We start from the raw sequence: 7,155 nt of genomic DNA on the forward strand, positions 1-7,155 counted from the left end.
ATTGATGTTCACCCAAAAATTGAAGTTTGAGGACTTGAACACACTGAGCCATGGATGTTCCAGCTAGAATTGGACCCACGGGCTTCAGTTGGACTGGGCTGGGATATTTTCTTGATAAAAAGCTCTTTCTTATGTATATGTTAGTGTCTATAGTTGTATTTTTCTAGATACTCCAGCCCAAGGCAAGTCCCCATCACATTAGTGACATATGTGGGAAAAAGAGTGTATCTGACATGCTGCTCTTAAAGAAAGACACATCACAAGGAAAGTGTGAAAAGATAATCACCAATTCCCTGACACCAAGTCAGCCCTATGTTCCTCTAAGTCTGTGGATTTTGGGTGGGTGAAAATCTATTTATAACAACAGTATCTGAGGGGCCAGCCTCAATCCCAACTACGAGGACATTTGCCCCCTTCCCCCCCTACCCCTGGAAAAATTTACTTCAGAGGACAACACTGAAGCTACAGCTCAGGGAAAGGGACATGTAGCACACAGGAGAAAATGAAGAGGGAGAAAGAGAGAGTGGAGCACATCCTGGCCAATCAAGCCTTGAGGACAATATCCCCCGCTCAGCGCAGCCAATGCAAAGGGAGGACCTATGGCTGGCCCCACTATGAGACATGACATCCCTCACTGACCCATAGTCCTACAGCGGACAACACTGGAGACACTGTGTGAGAATTGCATCCAATCTGACCCCACCACACCAAGGCAAAACACTAAGGACGTGCAATAGAACATGGGGAGCAGAGTGAGGAAGTCCCAAGGGAGTGCGCAAAATAGACTTTGGGGCCGGGGTGTGGCAGCCTATCAGACTCCACAGGAAAACACTCCTAAAGGTCAACAAACACACCTTTAACTTTTTACGGTTTTTCTTTTTTTTTTTTTTGTCATTGCTTTTTTTGTTGCTGTTTTTTTGTTTTCTTTGGTCACTTTGTTTTGCTGTCTTTGTGTGTGTGTGTGTGAACATATTATCTCTGCATGTCTATCTAGATAAGATAGGCTGGACAAACAATCTGGAGGAGAAAGCAATAGGACCCATGGTTGGGGGAAGGGGGTGGACATGGGATTGGGGGAGGTGGGGGAAAGGAAGGAAGTGGTGTTAACCAACCCAGGGACAAGGGAACAATAAGTGATCTAAAATTGTGGGAAACAAAAAGATTTCTCCCAAGTTGTTTCCCCAAATATATGTTAGACTTAGGACACTGCTCGCAACTAATGGTGACTGTCAAGTTACCTCCCTGAAGACAATCAGTTGTTCCACCACAAATAGGGCCCACTCCCTGTTGTTAAGGATAATGGGTTACTTCTCCCTAAAGGTTTCAGTTTGATCCCTGCAGGGTAGGTTTATATCCTACTGATAATGGTTTCTATAGTGAGCCAGAACAGGTCAAACCTGCTCAGTGACATCCAAAATTAGGCCACTATCATGAATTTTGGGTCCCCTCATCTTGTTACACGTATACCCTTATTCCCTCCTCTTCCTATAGCATATGAACCCCTAGATCATCCCCTGCCATAACTGTATAACCCATAGCACAACCCTTTCCTGTGACGGATGTCTTCACCTTTAATTAGGGGGCTTACATGTCCCCAGAGAATATAAAACCTTGGTTAGCAATAAATCTCTCTCTCCATGTGGACCAAGTGAGGCTGAGGTGAGGATGCTACTATGAAATGTGTCTAACTCCATTATTTCAATCTCTCTTCTATCTCTCATGTTCTGTGACTTTATTATAATTTTTACTTATTGCTGTAAATTGCACCTACAGGACCCATGATGATGTGTTAGAGTGGCAAGGAGGGTGTAGGACGCCTGGTAGGCATTGATCACTGGCAAGGAGGGTGTAGGACGCCTGGTAGGCATTGATCAAAGGCAATGTAACTGAGAGGAATTACTGAAACCCAAATGAAGGCTGAGCGTGATAATAGAACAACAAGAAAGTAAAAGGAAGTAAAGGAAAGAACTAGGAAGCAAAGGGCATTTACAGAGATCTAAATACAGGCATGTACATATGTAAATATATTTTTATATGATCATGGGGAAAAAGATTTATGTGCATACATTTATAGGTTTAGTATTAAGGTAGCAGATGGGCATTGGGCCTCCATTCAAGTGCTCCCTCAATGCAAGAACGCTTTGTTCTATTAAACTGGCATTCCGTGATGCTCACCTTCCCAACATGATCACTGAAGACAAATTGGTGCATAAACAAATGTGATGAAGAAAGCTGATGGTGCCCAGCTACCAAAAGATATAGCATCTGGGGTCTTAAAGGCTTAAAAGTAAACAAGTGGCCATCCAGTTCAGAAGCAACAAAGCCCACATGGAAGATGCACACCAATCTGTGTGATCACGAGGTGTCAAAGGGATCAGGTATCAGGCATCAAAGAACAAAAAATCAAATCATTGTGAATGAAGGGGAGTGCAGGTTGGGGAACCAAAGCCCATCTGTCAGCAACGGGGCATCCCCTTACAGAAGATGAGCCAGTCAGGACACAATGTAGCAACGATGAAAAACACAACTTTCCTCTACTTCCTAAATGCTTCCTCCCCCGCCACTATCATGATCCCAATTCTACCTTACAAATCCAACTAGACCAGAGGATGGACACTGGTACAGATAGGAACCTGAAACATAGGGAATCCAGGGCAGAAGATCCCTTCAGGACCAGTGGTGAGAGTGGTGATACTGGTAGGATGGAGGGAAGGTGAGGTAGAAAGGGGAAACCAATGACAAGGACCTACATGTAATGCCCTCCATGGAGGATGGACAACAGAAAGTGGGTGAAGGGAGATGTTGGACAGTGTAAGACATGACAAAATAATAATAATTTATAAATTATCAAGGATTCATGAGGGAGAGGGGAATGGGGAGGGAGGGAAACAATGAGAAGCTGATATCAAGGGCTCAAGTAGAAAATAAATATTTTGAGAATGATGAGGCAACAAATGTACAAATGTGCTTGACACACAATGGATGGATGTATGGATTGTGATAAGAGTTGTACAAGCCCCCAATAAAATGATTTTAAATAAATGAAGCTATCATGTTAACCTTGTAAAAAACACAGAGCTCTTACAAGGCACAATGCACACATACTCTCTGCACAAAAGGTCAACACTCACATTTATAACATGTAAGGAAACTTAGTAGACTCATAGTCACACTTGATATAAGAAGTTACTATAACACTAAGCTTTAGATTCATGGGGGGAAGCATGACATGCATGCTCCTGAGAGGAAATTCCTATACTTGTTCATATAACAAAGTATTCCCATTACTCAGCCCACATACTGCAGTAGCATCAATGAGTATCACACACACATTTTGCTTTTTTAATGAAAATATTCATACCGACTGAGGTCAGGTTTCTAAAAGTTTCTGTCATCACATGTTGTCTCTATAGTTTCCTTTAAGAAAGGTCCAGCAATGCCCATTCTTCCTAAGAGAAATCCACAGCCACCTCTTCAACAGCCACAGTGTCCTAAAATATCCATTATATTCGGGTTCAGCAAGGTGCCATGCATTCCACTATATGAAAGATGAAGATGACAGTCCTGGGAAATAGAGACTTCATTTCACATGGATTAGACACAGGGGTCTTGTTCTACTAAAGATTTCCAACAGGGTTTAGCTAACCCACCTCACCCACTAGATCAGGGGTTCGCAACCTGTGGGTTGTGACCCCTTTCGGGGTCGAATGACCCATTCACAGGGGTTGCCAGATTCACAAGAGTAGCAAAATTACAGTAATGAAAATAATTGGGGGTGACCGCACATGAGGAACTGCATTAAAGGGCCGTAGCATTAGGAAGGTTGAGAACCACTGCACTAGACACACTTCCTGACTAATTACATGCTATCCCAACGACTGCATGCTTCTAGCATAATGAGTTTATCTCTGTACAGTTTGTGACCAACTGCAACCTTATTCCTATCTCTTTTTCAGAATAGAGAACAGTCAGAACACACAAATCAAACAAATGACCAAAATAAAAGCCTCAATTCCACATTCATATCCTCCCTTCCATTGGAGGGAGGAGACAAATCACCTCCTTGCACAGGACCAACCAGAATATTTATTAGAAGAACATGAAGCACAGGGCGAAGGCAAGATAGCAACCAGGAAACAGTGCAGAATTTGTGCTTCTCCCTGTGGCCCCTCCTTAGCCATTGGAGAGCTACTGATATGAACTAACTAAGTAGCAACCCATAGCCCTGCATTCTTGGAATTGTCTTGGAGAATTCTACATGATCAAGAGCGGACATATTACCTGCTGATAGAGATGATTATTTGGGGAATTATGAAGTTTTCTGAGGTGTATCTATGTTACTCTCCTACTTTCCAGTCACTGCAGTTGCACTCTTGTGTATTTTGTACTTTCATGGAGATAGAACAAGCTATTGAACAGGGAAACACAGCAAGAGTGAAAGGTAGCAATAGAATATAGATACCCTCTGTACACTGGTACAGATAGGAACTGGAAACACAGGGAATCCAGGGTGGACGATCCATTCAGGACCAGTGGTGAGAGTGGTGATACTGGGAGAGTGAAAGCAGGGTGGTTTGGAACCAACTACCAGCATCAACATGTGCCCTCCTACCTGGTTGATGGACAACAGAAAAGGGGGTGAAGGGAGACGTCAGACAGGGCAAGATATAACAAAATAATAATTTATAAATTATCAAGTGTTCATGAGGGAGGGGGAGTGGAGAGGGAGGGGAAAAACGAGGAGCTGATGCCAGGGACTTAATTGGAGAGTAAATGTTTGAGATTGATGAGAGCAATATATGTACAAATGTGCTTTATACAATTGATGTATACGTGGATTGTGTTAAGAGTTGTAGGCGCCCTAATAAAATGATTTTTAAAAAAATGAATAGTGATATCCTCAAAAATTTTCCCACTCTGAGACACAAAGCTACTGTCATGCAATTATTATGGACTACTCCCCTACAAAACCAGTGGACACTCACACATAAATATACACTAAGCCCATAAGATATACTGACAAAAAAGCACAATCTATGAAATATCATAATAGCATGTCCGTCTGTTTGCTGATTGGGAAAATGTAGTTAGATTCCAATTTTCGTATAAGTAGACTGAACTTCAAAGCATTTGACTGGTAAACTGTCTTAGGATCCTAGTACTTATACACCAGGCTTTGAGATGTTTTCACATTTTAGATTTTTTAAAGATGTTTTCCCATTTGCAGATCATGGAAGGCAGACTAGCTGAACATGAAGACCACTAGCATTCCCTCAGCTGTGGGACTGGCCTCTATGACTTGTCAGACTTTTGTTCCCACATTTTTTAAGGATAGACCAGTCCCTGGAGAAGGCCATCATGCTTGGTAAGGGAGAGAGAGGCAAACAGAAAGGCCTTCGACAAAATGGATCAACACAGGGGCTGTCACAATGGGCTCAAACATGGGAACATTTGTGAAGATGGTGCAGGACAGGGCAGTGTTTCATGCTGTTAAATAGAGGGTTTTAGGGTTGCCATGGACACAATGCCACCTAACAACAACATAGAAAAGGTTTCACTTTCATGATAAAATTTCACAGCATCACCAACTAGCTATAACATAAATGTCACATGAGCTTCACTGGTCACTCTACAAATCTGCTACAACAATGTAACCTAATGTCGATCCAATAAGCCTTTCAAAATCTCATCCACAGCAGTGCATCAGGTGCCATGTTTTAAAGCCTTCCCATTCTTTTATGAAGAACCAAACCAAATGTAGTGCTGTCAAGTACATTTTAACCATATAACAGGGAGTGAAATTCCTCGTTAGCGTTTCCAAGTCTGTAAATCTTTACGGGCCCATGTAGCCTCATTGTCAAGAGATATTCTGTGTAGTACAAAGAGGAGACGAAGAAAACAATCTATTCAATTCAGGTAACTGGAACTCATTTGCCTGGAAGAGTCCATGAGTCTCAGACAATACTGCTTACCTCAGGCCCATATAACTGGCTCTTGCATTTACTCAACTGAATGAGGAAATATAACACCCAGGCAAAGCAGACACAGCATTGAGCAAATCAAAACAAAACATGACCAATCTTTCTGAGAGGGCACGCCATTCTAAAACCAACAGTTCTACCCTGGACACATGAGGTGGCTATGAGTGGAAAATGAATCTACAACAACTAACAAAAACAAAAGCAGAAGGTCAAATGGTAATAACTTGTATGAGAAATGCAACAGAGGTGGAGCCTAAGCAGTAACACATGCATACTTACATTTCATGAACTAGCACAGGGAGAAATAAAATGATCACTTTAGGAAACTAGCCAGTGAACCTTAGCATGATAAGGAAATTCGAACAATGTAGGGGGGTTCTGTGATGAGTTTGCAAATACTTAGCTTGATTTCCTTTCTCAAACGTACAAGCAAAGGAGTTGAAGAGCATCCAGGTCTTCATGGCCAGGAGAGGGAAGCTCCAAGGTCACCCACCAAATGAAAAGCTCATTAGCAATAAGTATTCATGGAAATCCCACACTGGAAAAATAAATGGAGCATGAAGAAGCACTAGCAAGAAAGTAAAACAAAAGAGGCAATAGTTACAAGAAATGCAAATGAGGACTTTCAGGTTCATTACCAAATTGAGATGAGCCCAAAGTCACCATTTCCGTCTCAGAGAAAAAAGTTGACCATGTTGAACTCAGAGTACGGAGGTCACAGGGCAAGTCTTTTTGGTTTGTTTTGTTTTTCTGTTGTACATTAAAAATAAAAATCACTGTCATTGAGTCAATTCGGACTCAAAACACTCTTATAGAGCAGTGTAGAACAGGTCAGGTGCGTTTCTGAAACTGCGAGTCTTTAATGGAGTAGAAAGCCTCATCTTTCTACTGTGGACCAGTTAGCAGTTTTGAAAGGCTGAACATGTGGGTACCAACCCAACACATAGCGTACTACATCAACATGGGTGCACATTGTTGTTATAAATTGGAGAAAACTAGGTGGCAACTAACAAAAAAAGGCATTCTTTTCAATGCCTCTAATTAATTAATTTAATTAGGACCCAGAGAAAGCATCTTTCCTGAAAATAGAAGGGAGGTGAACATAGGCACTCTGTCAGCTGATTTCCATTCTGAAATCATTCTGTGTACCTGCCTATCCGGACCTTTTGTTTAG

Source organism: Tenrec ecaudatus, chromosome 15 (assembly GCF_050624435.1).
Source record: "Tenrec ecaudatus isolate mTenEca1 chromosome 15, mTenEca1.hap1, whole genome shotgun sequence".
Classification (NCBI taxonomy): Eukaryota; Metazoa; Chordata; class Mammalia; order Afrosoricida; family Tenrecidae; genus Tenrec; species Tenrec ecaudatus.